We start from the raw sequence: 14,304 nt of genomic DNA on the forward strand, positions 1-14,304 counted from the left end.
CCCACAATGGTCTATTATATTGCCACAGCCTCTCTTGCCAGTCCTGTATTGTTGGTTTGTTGCCCCTGCCCCCCTTTCCACTGCCCTCCATAGTCTGTTGTGCTGCCACTGCCCTTCCCGCCTGCCCAGTGTGTTCAAATTATTGCCTCTGCACCCTCCTACCTGCCTTCAATTTTCAGAGTCCGTGTCCCTGGCCTCTGCCTCTCAAGAGTATCCTAATGAACAACTAGATTGCTAACATTCTATATTCATTACAAAAGTGTGGAACGCCTGACGTCATCTTGATGTAATCAAAACTGTAATACCTAGAGCATGTCCTTTAGAAATTACATATATATGAGGGTCTAATTTGCATCAAAATTATGGTTAGTGCTGTAAAGAACTAAAATGAGGACATATTTTCTGAGTTTTCAAATAGCGACAAAGCACTTTTGAATTATTGGTTATCTTTATATTATGTTTTTTTATCCAGTTGACCACTTGATTAAATGTTGCACTTAGCGGAGAGGATGTGGTGTTACTTCCAGAGCTGCAGACTTTGCAACTGGGGAACCAGGTTGAAGTTTCTGCTTCAGCTCGACATTCTGTGATTCTGGTCAAATCACTTAATCTCCCCATGTCTACAACCAAAATGAATTTGTTCTTGTGTGATGTAACCAATGCTCATGTAAAGCACTCCAATACCTGGCAAGTCTGCACTATATAAAACTGCCAAAACACAAAAAATAAAGTGTTTTGCACACTTCTGTCATTGGGCTATATGTGGGCTACATCTGGGTGATATTTGTGCTGCATTTGGGCCCATTTGTCTCTGGTGGCCATCTTGGGAGACTTATTTGTTATGAAGTTTCCTAATTTCCTCATTTACTGCAGTCTCCTCAGTAGGAAATGCTTTCAGTTTTTTACTTTGATTCCATCAAAAAGGTATTCAGATATGTCACACATTTGCCATAAATTCTGAATGTTAGCACTCTAGCTGCTCATTAGATCACTGTAGTAAAGCTACTGCTCACCAGGGAAGTCTTCTGCTGGTATTCAAAGTGCATGTTTCAGTCTGCATGTCAGAATTTTTTTATGAAATAGAAGAGGATTTGAGAAGTCAAAATGTTCCCTAATTTTTCTTTCTGTAGCACTAATCATAATTTCTATGGCAAAATGAACCCCCTCATTTTGTTACTTTGCAAATTAAATGTTTTAAGTGTTACCACTTTATTCCAATCAAGATGGCTTCAGGTGTGCCATATGTTTGTCATAAGTAGGACTGTTAGCGCTCTAGTTGTTCGTTAGAACACTCTGGGAAGCTGCAGTAGAACACAAAGGAATCAACTGACAGCCTCTTCCCTTGTTGGATGTACATGTTTTACTGAGAATGTCAGACTTCATTTTCACATGACTGAGAAAGATAATGTGAATTTACAGAAAATATGCTCTGTTTAGCTTATAGATCACCTTCCAAACCTCTGTGGGAAAAGCATGAGAAAATAAACTTCTCTCAAACATGATTCATGATATCCCAGCAGAAGGCTTTTTCACATGGTAAAATCACCTTAGAGCACACCACAATTCCTAAAATGAGTATGGTACCATCAACAAATGATTTATAATGTATTTAAAGTCTTAAAACCTTCTATTAACTGCAAGGCTTTTTAATGAGGTGCTATCATGTATATTGGTCCCAAGATGGCTGCCAACACTTCTTGGATGAAGTGCTGACAGCCAATCAGTTCTCACGATGAGATGTGTGGTTAGGCCCAGCCCAGATATATATGTGATTTTACTTTTGATTTTCTCAGGAACTACTGAACAGATGTACACTATTTAACCAAAAGGCACGGCTCTGAACCAAGGGCTACCTTTTTGCCACATTTGGTATAATTCCGTTAAGCTGTTCGGGCTGTAGCTGCGATTTAAGGTTCCTATGGAAAATTGCATGGGGAAAACACGTTTTGGGACCCCTCTTTTTTCTCTGCCCCCGCTTGACGAATCACCCCATGACTTTCAGAATAGGAGCGGACCGGAGCGCCCCACCAGTTTTGAAAGTTTTGCGAAGATTGGTCAACCGGCGCCAAAGTTATTCCAAATAGAATGTTACAGATTTCCTATGGACAATAGGTCCTAACTATAACTACTTACTGGCAACTGCCAGTAGGTAATATATATGTGCGAGTAGAGAGAGGTAGAGGTAGAGGTAGAGAGAGGTAGAGGTAGAGAGAGGTAGAGGTAAAGAGAGGTAGAGGTAGAGAGAGGTAGAGGTAGAGAGAGGTAGAGGTAGAGAGAGGTAGAGGTAGAGAGAGGTAGAGAGAGGTAGAGGTAGAGAGAGGTAGAGAGAGGTAGAGGTAGAGAGAGGTAGCGAGTAGAGGGAGGTAGCGAGTAGAGGGAGGTAGCGAGTAGAGGGAGGTAGCGAGTAGAGGGAGGTAGCGAGTAGAGAGAGGTAGCGAGTAGAGGGAGGTAGCGAGTAGAGGGAGGTAGCGAGTAGAGGGAGGTAGCGAGTAGAGGGAGGTAGAGAGTGAGGAGTAGAGAGTGAGTAGTAGAGAGTGAGGAGGTGAGAGTAGTAGAGTAGAGTGAGTAGTAGAGGAGTAGAGTGAGTAGTAGAGTAGAGTGAGAAGTAGAGATTAGTAGACTGAGTAGTAGAGAGTAGTAGAGAGAGAGTAGTAGAGAGTGAGGGTGAGTAGAGAGGTAGTAGAGAGAGTATTAGAGAGTAGTAGAGAGTGAGTAGAGAGGTAGAGAGTAAGTAGTAGTAGAGAGTGAGTAGTAGAGAGTGAGTAGTAGAGAGGTAGAGAGAGAGAGACATGCTCTGAAGATGAAACCACGCCTCTGTCTCCGAGGGACATCTGTGTCACTGCCCCAGGGCAGCAGCTCTAAAAGAAAAGAGCGGAAGTGAAAGCAAAGCGAGGCCAAAAAAGGGAGGGGCAGGGTTGCTTAATGGATGGGGAGTGGCTATTCTTTCACTGAGCACAACTGTGCCTTGGCTGGGGTTTAAGTCTAATGACGCGGCTCAGGAGTAAACACAAACAAGCCCCACAACGGTACCTTTATGTGCACTAGCGCCATGTACATTTGTAGCCCCATCATTGACACGGCAACCAACTCTCGGTCTGGTCAGCAACAGGAAATGCCTCGGAGAGCACGGAACGTTAAATAAAAAAAAATGGACACCACACGTTAATAAAATAACCGTTTGTGGGACTAATGTGGAGGGAAGGGAGATAGACGACATTACAGCGTGACAGGAATTGAAACGAAAAGAGGCGAAATTGCAAGAAGGGGGAAACGGGGCGAGAGATCGGTATTCTGGTAGACAGCAACATTTAAGTAACGTGTCTCTGAGATAGACGGAAGGGAAAACAAATAGTGCTTCCCCAGTAATTAAAGGCAATAGTGTAACGTTGTGGGTAAAAGATCCAATCCCGGTGGGCGTGCCTAAAAGGAGACAGGGTGGCAACAAGGAAGGATTGACATGCCTTCAGTGCAATCATTGCACTGCCTTTGGCATAATTCCTGACGACAAGCGATGCTCACAAATGAAAGCTGAAGGCGGAGCTGGGACGAGGCTTCTGGAATCGTATCGATTCCAAGAAGCCTCGTATGACTGCTTACGTCGGGCCGAGACCTAAAAACAGTTTTTTGTCTGTTTTCAAATGTCAGTCTGCCTTCTAACAAATTGCTCTTTTATTTGGTAACTGGTGTTTATTTTCATTTCTTCTGACTGCAAAGTGAGAGGTTTTTGTTAAAAGCGGCCTAGGTGGCAGCCGTGCTGGGGTACGAGGGAATTAAATGAAGGGCTGTAGGATATCAGTAGTTTTGTAGCACACAACAACATAAATACCTGTAAATGAAGCATACATATTTTAAAGAATATAAAATATTAGGAAAAAAAGATGAAGCACATTTTTTTGTAATTTTTAAGTGTGATGGAAACAAATACTTTAAAACAATCAAGACACTTGACTTAGTAAAGTGCCAATTATCTCATTTGAGATGTCATTCATGATGTCATTGACCACGTCATAAGGCAAGTAATCTGGGAGGTCATAAGAGGTGCATTGCGGGTGCGTAAGTTATAGAAGCTCAGTGTGCCCCCCCCCCCTTCTATAAAAATAAAGCCCTAGGAGGTGGTGGTCCCCAGGCCTCAAAGAGCCTTAGGAGGGGAGCCCTGTGCACCCCCTCCTTTAAAAAAAAAAAAAAAAAAAAGGTGTCCTGGACCTAGCTCACCCAGGAGCTCATTTCAAAACAAGCACGGAAGACTAAGCTTGTTCCCTTCTCTCCCCCCAATTTTGCCATGAATCTGCCGATCCACCTGCAAAATTGGGAACATTTTTTTTAACCCCCAGCAGGGTCCCTCCTGGACCCCACAACCACATCTAGGGGGTCAGGTTATTTCTACCCTGCTCCCTTTTCTTTATTTCAAATGTTTTCCAAGATGGCTGGCAACACTTCTTGGTTGAAAAATTGGCCGCCAATCAGATTACAGCACAGGAACTGTCGGATCCACTGAGGATCTGCGCCCTCCAGATATACAAATTTGGTTTTTGATTAATATCTCTAAAAATACTGAATGGATTTATACCAAAAGGCACTGCTCTGTACCATGATCTACCTTCCTGCCAAATTTGGTGTAATTCCGTTCAGCGGTTTGGGCTGCAGACGTGTTTAAAACCCCTATGGGAATTAACATGGGGAAATTGTGTTTTGGGACCCCTCCACTTTTTCTCGGCCCCCGCTTGACTGATCACCCCGAAATGTTCAAGACCACACCTGAAGTGACTGACAAATTAGTTTTAAAACGTTCGTGAAGATTCAGCAAACTAAGTCCTAACTATAACTACCTACCGGCGACCTCCAGTAGGTTATTTATAGATATACACATGTATATACATATACACACACAATTTTTAATGAAGTTATATGAATTTTGTTACCTGGAATAAAATTATTTGGCTGACATATTGGCTAATAGCAAGATAGGAGTTCTAGGTAAAGTAGCTTACTGAAATAAGACACTGAATGTGACTTAAAGGTCAGGGCTCTCATCTGATCTTCTTCTGTAATGGAATTTGCAAGACAGCCCTAAAAATTATTTATGTAAATCAGTTACCATTTTCCAGCATGATTATATCAATCAATGTCTTTATTTCGATTAAATTAATCATAGGACAATACAATAAAAAGATTCCATAAATATACAAAGAGAATAAAATCAATACAAAAATAAAAACAGGATATAAAAAACTAGATAAAAACACAGAAAAATAATTACCATTAAATCCTATTTCTAATAATCCAAACCCATCCAAGGAATTTGGCCACAGCAATTACAATGGGTTCACTGGTGTCATAACTTAGAATTCTTAAGGCCACCAGCCCCACCCTGGTGCCCATTTTGCGGCAGATGGGTTTGAGCCATCTCGCCCGAGGGGCTGCATAAGCCGGGCATTCAAAAAATATATGACCAACCAATTCCCTACAATCAGTACACCAACGACAGGAATCGGTCATCTCCCCCTTCCAGTTTTTGGTAAACAATCTAGTGGGTAAGGAACCAACCCTAAGCTGATGGTAAAGTTTCCTGTCACTGGGCCTACTAATAATATCCCAGTAATCTTCAAGTAGTGGGTCACTTTTGCACACAAGAAACTTGCCGGTCAGAGACGCAGCAAGGATTTGGTTGGACTGTTTCTGATGTAACTGGGATCAATATAGACTTTTAAATAATTTTTGGGGAGGAAAGTGGTTGTCAGCAGGATCAGACCACAGGTTTCCCAGGCCCATAGATTCTAAAAGCAGTCTGACTTGCTTAAACCATACTATATTTCCAGACCCCAGAATAGAACTAACATCCAGGAAAGCCTTGGCATAGGGGGTTAATTCCGGTGTTGTCCATAGTCTTCTCCATAGGGCCAATGGTTTGAACCAGGCAATATCATCAATTGGGTGACAACCAAGGTCCAACAGTAAAGGTTTCACAGGACTGGAACAGGGGGGACCGGTAAGGTTCTTCAAAAATTTGTTTTGCACCTTGACCAAAGAGGATAGGTCTGCAAAACCCCATAGTTCCGCACCATAGAGAATCGCCGAGCTAATCCTGGAGTTATAAATCTTTATTGCTGGTCCTATCCTTTTGGTCTGTGACAATCTCTGTTCCTTCACCAAACACCCTGAAAGCTGGGCAAACTTGAGGGATAGAATTCCAATTTGTGGCTTCCAACTCAGTTTGCTTTCTAGGACAATCCCCAAATAGGTCATAACATTTGTAAGTTCTTGCTTTTCATTGTTCATCGTAACATGACCTGCCACACGTCTCCCTTTATTAAAAACCATATACTTGGTTTTAGAGACATTTACTTGCAGATCATGATCGAGACAGAAAGTGTCAAACCTATTCAAGGCTGCCTGTAACCCCCTCTGTGTCTGAGACAGTAAAAGGGTGTCGTCTGCAAACATGAGCAGCGGGAGCTTGTTACCACCCAGGGAAGGAGCGTCGGTTGAAATAGATGAAAAGTACTGCACAACCCTATTTATAAATAGCAAAAAGAGAGTTGGCGCTAGGACGCACCCTTGCCTGACACCCCGTGATACTTTAAATCTATCTGTGACCTGTCCTTGGTTCCCCCATCGGACTTGGGCAAAGTTATCATCATGCATCCTAATCACAATATTCAAGAGGTCAGCAGGCATCCCTAGCCCGTCAAGGACACCCCAAAGTTTAGACCTGGGAACTAGATCAAATGCTGATCTAAGGTCAACAAAGGCGGCATATAATGTGCCTCCACCTAGATAGACCGTTTTCCAAACAATCAACTGGAACCTGAGGACCTGGTCGATAGTGCTGGTACGGGATCTAAACCCAGCCTGTAGGGGCGATAAAATGTCCTCTTGCTCAATCCATAACTGAATTCTAGCCAGAATCATCCTAGCAATGATTTTTTGGATTGAGTCAATTAGACTAATCGGGCGATAATTCCCTGGGCTCGAGCGATCGCCCTTATTGTAGACGGGCAATATCTCGGCACCTCTCCATGATTCGGGAATGGGCGCCCCATTTGCTATGGTGGTAGCCAGGAAGGCAATATAGGGAATCCAGTTACTCTGGTCAAACTTGAAAAGATCTGCCAGGACACAATCAATACCCGGGGCCTTTCCACTGGATATCTTTCTTAAGGCCGTCTCAACTTCTCTACTATCAAACGAAACGTTTTGGTTAGTAGACATATCCCGAGAGAATTGGGGGATTGACTCAGCATACAGATTAGTACCCGAGAACTGGGACTCAAAATGTTCCACGCATATCTCAGGAAGAACATGGTTGGAAGGTACCAGCGAGTTTGGGGAATTGCCCCACTTCACAATATGCCAGAACTTGGTCAAATTTTTAAGTTTACTGGCGACTAGGAGATCTTGCCAGTGGTCATTGTCCTATTCTTGTTTGGCCATTGTTTTGGCCTTACGGTAATTACACCTAGCTATTCTAATGTTAGCTATATTTTTAGATTTGATTGCGGATTTCAATATGCCATAGGCCTCTCAGCACAATTTGTTGTACCAATGATTGCGCTTAGGTTGAGTTGGTTTCTTAGATTTGCTGGGTTTGGAGAAGTAAGATTTTAGGCCCAAAAATAGGGTTTCATGAATTTGGGTGGTCTCCCTAATAACAACTTCTTGAGATGGAAGGGAGTGCAGAGCTTCCAGAGCACCAGTGACTTGTGTTGCTAATTTCAACTAGTGCTACCCTATTCCAGCGCACTCTCCGTAGATTATTAGTAAGGAGGGCGTCTGCGGTGGCTATCTCTGTTTGTTCATTACTTCGATGATCAGCACAGAACAGGAAACTTAGAACAAGGGGGTTATGGTCACTCTCAGGGCGATCTAAAATCACCATATCACTTAAGGTAGACCAGAACTCCACTTTAATAAGAACATAATCAATTCGGCTGTGGCGATGACCGTCAACAAAAGTGTCTCTACCCATTTTGTCTGAGACGGTCCGTCCGTTTGCCGCCTTGAAACCACGCCCCAGACACAGACTCATCCACTGGATGGCAGATTGAGTCCACTTCATAATGGGTGGAAGATCGAGAAGAGGGATGTTCCAAAGAACATCCACTTCCATCGTAAGTGAATCCTCAGCAGTGTTCAGGGGCTCAAAGCAACTGTTCAAATCACCCGCAATTATTACATTAATGCCAGGGTTAACAGTTTCCAAAAATGCATCTAGCTGTAAAAAAGTATTTGTACCACATCCACCTGGTTGACCTCTATTATAGACATTGATAATCATAATATCTGGACTGTCATAAAGGTGCAGCAGTACTATTAAAAGATCAGGGCTGTCTACAACCAGTTCAGAGGGTCTGCATTTGAGGGTTTGCTTAATCCAGATACTGAAACCTCCAGAGGGACGACCCTTTGGCCCTCTGGAAGCTGCTTTATAAAAATTAATAAAGCCAAGTAAGTAAACTGGGTCCACTGTCCACGTCTCCTAGAAAACCAGGACGTCATATTTATCCACCCATGCGGACCACTCATCAATTAAGGTTTTACTCCTTAGGCCAGCTATATTCCATGAAACCAAGGAAAAAGAATGGTGATCACTGTCAACTAGCATTTGATCCAAAGGCAGAACCTGAGGGGCAGTATGAATTTCGGGCTCGCCAGGATCTGAACACTCTAGCTCGCCTAAACTACGTTCCAAGCACATATAATTTACTTTATCTAGTCTAGCCTCATTAACATGAGGGGCTACCGCTGGGTCAACGGGCAAGGGACAGAGATTGTTTCTACCCTGTGTACTCTCAGAGAAATCAAGATCTAACGGGGGAGAGTGTAATTCACTACGGGGCACAAGGGATGGGTAAGTTGCAGTGTTTAACCGCTCACCACCTGTTCCTATGGAACCCTCCATAGAACAACTACTGGATACTTTCCCCGTCCTGGTTATTCTACCATACCCATTTTTATTTGTACAAGCAGAACCTATATTCTTGTAAGCCAGTCAATTCACCCCTTCCATGCTGCTGAGAGGTCCGAAACGATTATGCAAAGGGAGATTGAAATCCTGTCTGGGTGGACCTTGTTGGCCTCTATAGACCCTTTCCCACCTAACTAGCTGGGCATGATGTATGCCACTAGGGGCGATAGAATAAAAATACCACAAATCAAAAGTAAGTATTCCTCTAGAATTCTGGGTATTAGGGTGGGACCATATGTGCCTCACTACTCTGGGGTCCCTAATATTGATAATAATACAGTCACCCTCCACATCCTTGGGTTTAGTGCCTAACCAGCTCACCCTTCGTACAAACAGGATTTCTGCGCGCAGATTGGGAGGGAGAGGCCTGTTGCCATTGAGCCAATGTATGACCTTGTTCTTAAGCTCTCTATGGGACTCTGTCTTGTCATGTGGAATCCCAGGGACGCCTGCCAAAATTGCCGTATATGGTGATGACTCGGCGGGGGGGGTAAATTAATACATGGGAATTTGGTAAGCGAACCATCACTCTGAGGGGGGGTAATCCCTCTTATACTAAGGTCGAGATTAGGGTCAGTTATTGGCAAGTTATTCCTACCAACCCTGATTTGAGTGGGGGCATCTTCCCTAACGGGATCCAAAGCAGTCGTGTTTGCAAGCACTTTGGGAGCAGAGGGTATATGACAATTAAGGAGTTTACTAGACAATATAGAGTGATTAGTGCCATTCGAAACAATCTTTTCTTTTGTGGCACTATCAGGAAATGATGTAATCCCAAGGCCGAGATAGTGCTCCAAGGTTTTATCCAAGGTGGCCGTATTGGCAAGCAAAATGTTTTCCAGTTTGCCTAGATTTGTGCTGAGTTGCTTAACTCTCTCTAGTATTGGTAACAAAAGAGATTTTAACAATTGTTCAAGGGTTTCCAAAAAACCGTTGGTTGATAGATTAGCACAGAGCTGGCAGGGTAAAGTCTTGGTAGACGTAAGGCTGGGGTTTACTGTAGGTGTGTTACAAGGAACTAAGGAGGGGTTTAATTTAGGAGAAGTGTAGGGTTTAGACACTTTAGCACGTCTGCCCTTTTTAATCCCACCCATACGTTTCCTTTTCCCAACTTTAGACTGGGTCGTGTTCCCCTTTTCCATGATGACATCCGATGGTGGTTTCGCATGAGGCACTAGGGGAATGGCACTAGGTTTCACAAAGAGAGGTCTATTCTCTAGATGGATATACTATCGGGGGTAGAAGCCAGGGTACTATGGTTGGTTATATCCGACCCCACGGTCTCTGTACCTGGTTCCAGATCGAAATCAGTACAGGTTAGCACACACTCAGGGGAAGCAACAGACATTATTTTACCCAAAGAGGATCTTTTTGCCGATAGGTCCAGGGACAATCTTTTTTCGATGAGAATGATTTTGTGTTCGAGAACACGAACTGCTCTGGAAATAAACTGATCTAAGATCCCAGAAACGGTGCCCCCTACACTATCCTGTGTGATTTTTCTGTCAGATCTCAAAGAGGTTGCCATCATTAGACGTGATGAGTGTATAGTGTGAAGTAACTGCAAGCACGACAATAACAAAAACAAATGGGCAATAGTCGGACAATATATTGCACAGAATATCACGTGCACATTTGGGAGGCAGTATATCGTGACAGAGCACCACAAGCTTTTGTAACAGTTTCGTAGTCCAGTATCAGGGACAATAGGAATGTCTTATGGCTAAGGTATACAACCTGGATCACCGATGCAAGGGGGGCGGCCCGTCCCGTCCTCTGTCGGCCCCTGAAGGCCACAGACGGCCTGCCCTTTGCCCGGGCTTCGCCCGGCGCCACCCGCGCGCGATGCGGGGGCTTTCCTCAGTTTAAATGCGCCTCCGGGTGCGGAAGAGGAGTGTGCGGCTTCCTGCCGCAAATGATGGTGGGAAATGTAGTCCTCCCCTCACTGCGGCCGCGCCGAGATGCAGGGACGGCAGCAGCAGCAGGGGACACAGGTGGCAGGAGATGAGTCCGTCAATGTAAGGCAGGGTATAGCGACCTGGAACTTATTGGCACAACAAACTGATTATATACCTTTAGGCATTCTCAAGCTATATGATTGAAATTATCCACCTCTTCCCTGCTTTTTGGCCAATTACTTATTCTAATGGCACCAATTTGATGAAGGGTTTTTGTGATCTGTATAATAACTTTTTTTTAAAAAGGCACAGCAGGAAGCTGCTTACTGGGCTATATCCTCATCCCAAAAGTTACAATGTACAGGCAAAATTTGCAGAATTGGTACTCCTTGCTAAGTGCTTATTAACAGAACAGTGGAAATCGACATCTGCCCCAGGTATTTCGACATGGCGAGACGATGTTCTACAATGGGGAAGGCAGAAAGGGCGCTTCGCAGAGAGGGGGTTATACAAAATCCCGATAGTGACGGAGTGGGATGTCCTACTGGAATCCTAGATTTACCAAATGCCTGAGCAATAATCCTGATGCCCTTGAATTAGTTAGATATTTGTGTGCCACCAGAAAGACTTTGATAGCTGGAATTACACCCGAATACTATGCAACTCTTACTGAGTGTATACAAATGTTTCTCCCCTCATTTCTTATGCGCAAGGGATACCAACCCGGACAATTCTATAGGTCATACTTTGTTAATGATAATGCTCTGCTTGGCTCCAACAGGAGGGTATGGATCATGTCACTGAGCTCACCAATGTCCCGAACCTAAAAGTTGGCAACTACTAGTGGGGGTGGGGGAGGGGGGTGGGAGGAAGTTTGCAGTTCCATACATTGAAGGTTTTCAACGTTGTGCATATAAGCACTGTATAGCACAGATAATAAATCCTGTATCGACTAGAAGTCCACTTCTACATTGTATCCAATGTAATCCAAGATGTACGTAAATGGCAGACTCTGTAGTCTGACTAGAAGTGCAGAGTTGCACCAATGTTACATATTTTATGTGCTGTAAAAACCCAATAAAGTTTGTACAAAAACTTTAAAAATCAGGCTTTACTGTCCCAGGATAAGTCCCGTAGTTGTAATCGCGTTAGTTCTGTATATGGAAATGGACCACAATTGTGCAACCTGGGTCGAGCATAATATTCTGTACTGTTTGATATCAAATTTATGAATAAAGTTTTAAAGAAAAATCAGGCTTAACTAAATGTTTTTTTACTTGTCCGATATCTCTAGTGCATTCCCAATTTGTGTGTGCCACAGCACAATCTTGCGCCCTTTTTTCTTCAATTCTGGTTACTGCATGTCATCTCTGACCTTATACATTAGTATGACCGTTCACCTACCAATAACCACCAAATGAAAAGAGTATCTATGATAATACAGGAGTTTTATCTCCATTAATTGATGTGTCCAACACTTCCTTGTGTAATCTGCTAGATTGGTGAAACTGCAAAGAGGTAGCAGATATGTTGTTATTGCCACTTCAAATGACTTGAACTGGTCCCCAGAATACAGATATCTAATGTTACCACAACAGCTCCTTATTCAAGTGTACATATTTGTATCCTTGGAAATTCATAGGATTGTTGGCATCAACCCAAAGACATAAATTGTTTTTAATCTCAACGATTTATAAAGTCGATTCCACTGCTTTACTGCCATTGGGAGCAGATGAGGGGTCAGACCCTTTATTTTGCCCTCTTAACCTTGGTGTTCAACATATTCTAGTTGGTCAGTTAATCAACCATCTATTTAGTGTCTATTTGTTCATTTGAGAACCAAGCAGCTATAAATTGAATTTGTGCCATAAGTAATAACCTTCCAAATTTGAAATTTGTTGACCTCCCTTCACATACCCCCGCTAAAGCGTTTCTAATTTGATCATATTTCTCTTAACTGCGCTTGACACTAAAATCAGCAATTTATCCAGTCACTTAAATTGCCTGCATTGGTATGGAACATGAAACCCTGGAAGATACGCAAACACAACAGAGCAGTCATCTTTGCCAATGCACCCTTCCTGAAAGTGACAAAGATAATGCCTTCCAAAACTTTGACATGCTTAGAACCTGTGTTGCCCCATGTATCCTGAGTGCGTGCAAGTGTCCAGCGCTGTGTGTAACTTCAGTTCCCAGATATCCAAAAGACTCTTTCCCATTGAATAGGCAACTCAGGAAGTGCAGTCTCACCAGTGAGTGTCAGTAAACCAAGAGGGAAAAATAATGTATTTGTCATTGTTGAATCTTAATCTAGAAATATCCCCATATTGATCAACCTTTTGAAGTAGTCATTCAACTGTCTCCTCTGGCTCATTTCATTTGAGCACATTATCACCATATTGCAATACAACTTGGGTAGTCTCTCCAGAAGAAAATCCCATACTGCCTTATGCGTTCCGGAAGGGCACATACATAGGAGGAATTATAAACTGAATTCAAAGTCCAGATTGTACTGGCAAAAAGCATCAGATTTCCACCCTGGTAAGCAATAGTTGTCAAAAATCTTTTAAGTCTTATAGAGAGGTCAGAGCCCCTATAGATCATGTTAGCAGCATGTTTCTGAATCCTGAGCTTTTCGACTTTATAGCCTGCTTTTACATGGAGTAAATTGCAAATCTCTGTGAAAATATTACCAGTGATCTTGGCAGCAGCCATGTGAATGGAATATTTTAGCCACCTAACTTGAAGAAATGTTAGATTCTGACTTTTCTTTTGTCTTCTCTATCTGACGTGGCATAGCAAGTTGCTTTAATGTACCCCTCATGTTCACAACCTAGTTACACCAACTGAGAGCATGAAAAGGGTCTTCAGTGGACAATTTAATATTCTTTGAATACCACTGGCCTGAAGCCCTTCCTATCTCAGGATTAACTTTTATTGGCAAAATTATTGAGGTTTATCTAACTGTCCTCATTAAAGAATAATTGGAATACTATCAGTTGCTCTCTGACTTTCTGACAGGGTTTCCTCCACACCATTTGTGAATTGAGATGGTTGCAATAGGATAAACTTCTAAACTTGAGGGATAGTGGTCGGCAGGGCGCCTTAATCATTTTAGATTTTTTCTGTGTCTAGCAGCGTTATAGTCAGTCATCTTTTGCTACTTCATGCTGTCAAGTTCTGTCATCCATAAAGGTGTCCATTGTTGCGTGCCTAGGATTTGCTGTTGGGTCTATGCTAAGTCTTTGGTAACGTATATATGGCAGTACTTTTTGCAGAAGTTTTATTTGTGATAACCATGACATTAGCATATGCCTAACCCTCATACATAATTTTATTTCATGATAAGATGGTCGTTTCGCCTGATATTTATTTCAGAGTGGGGGGGAAAGCATTATCCCAAAGCGAGTTTCGATTTGAAAGAATAAATTCTAATACGCA

At 42.8% G+C, this 14,304-nt stretch overlaps 1 protein-coding gene across 2 annotated transcripts in view; it reads left to right on the forward strand.

Moving 5' to 3' along the window:
• ARHGAP6 (Rho GTPase activating protein 6) overlaps positions 1-14,304 on the forward strand; it is a 1,083,331-nt gene that overhangs the window by 930,124 nt on the left and 138,903 nt on the right. The gene's annotated exons all lie outside the window — the stretch shown is intronic.

The sequence above is a fragment of the Triturus cristatus genome, chromosome 8 (genome assembly GCF_964204655.1).
Source record: "Triturus cristatus chromosome 8, aTriCri1.1, whole genome shotgun sequence".
Taxonomy (NCBI): Eukaryota; Metazoa; Chordata; class Amphibia; order Caudata; family Salamandridae; genus Triturus; species Triturus cristatus.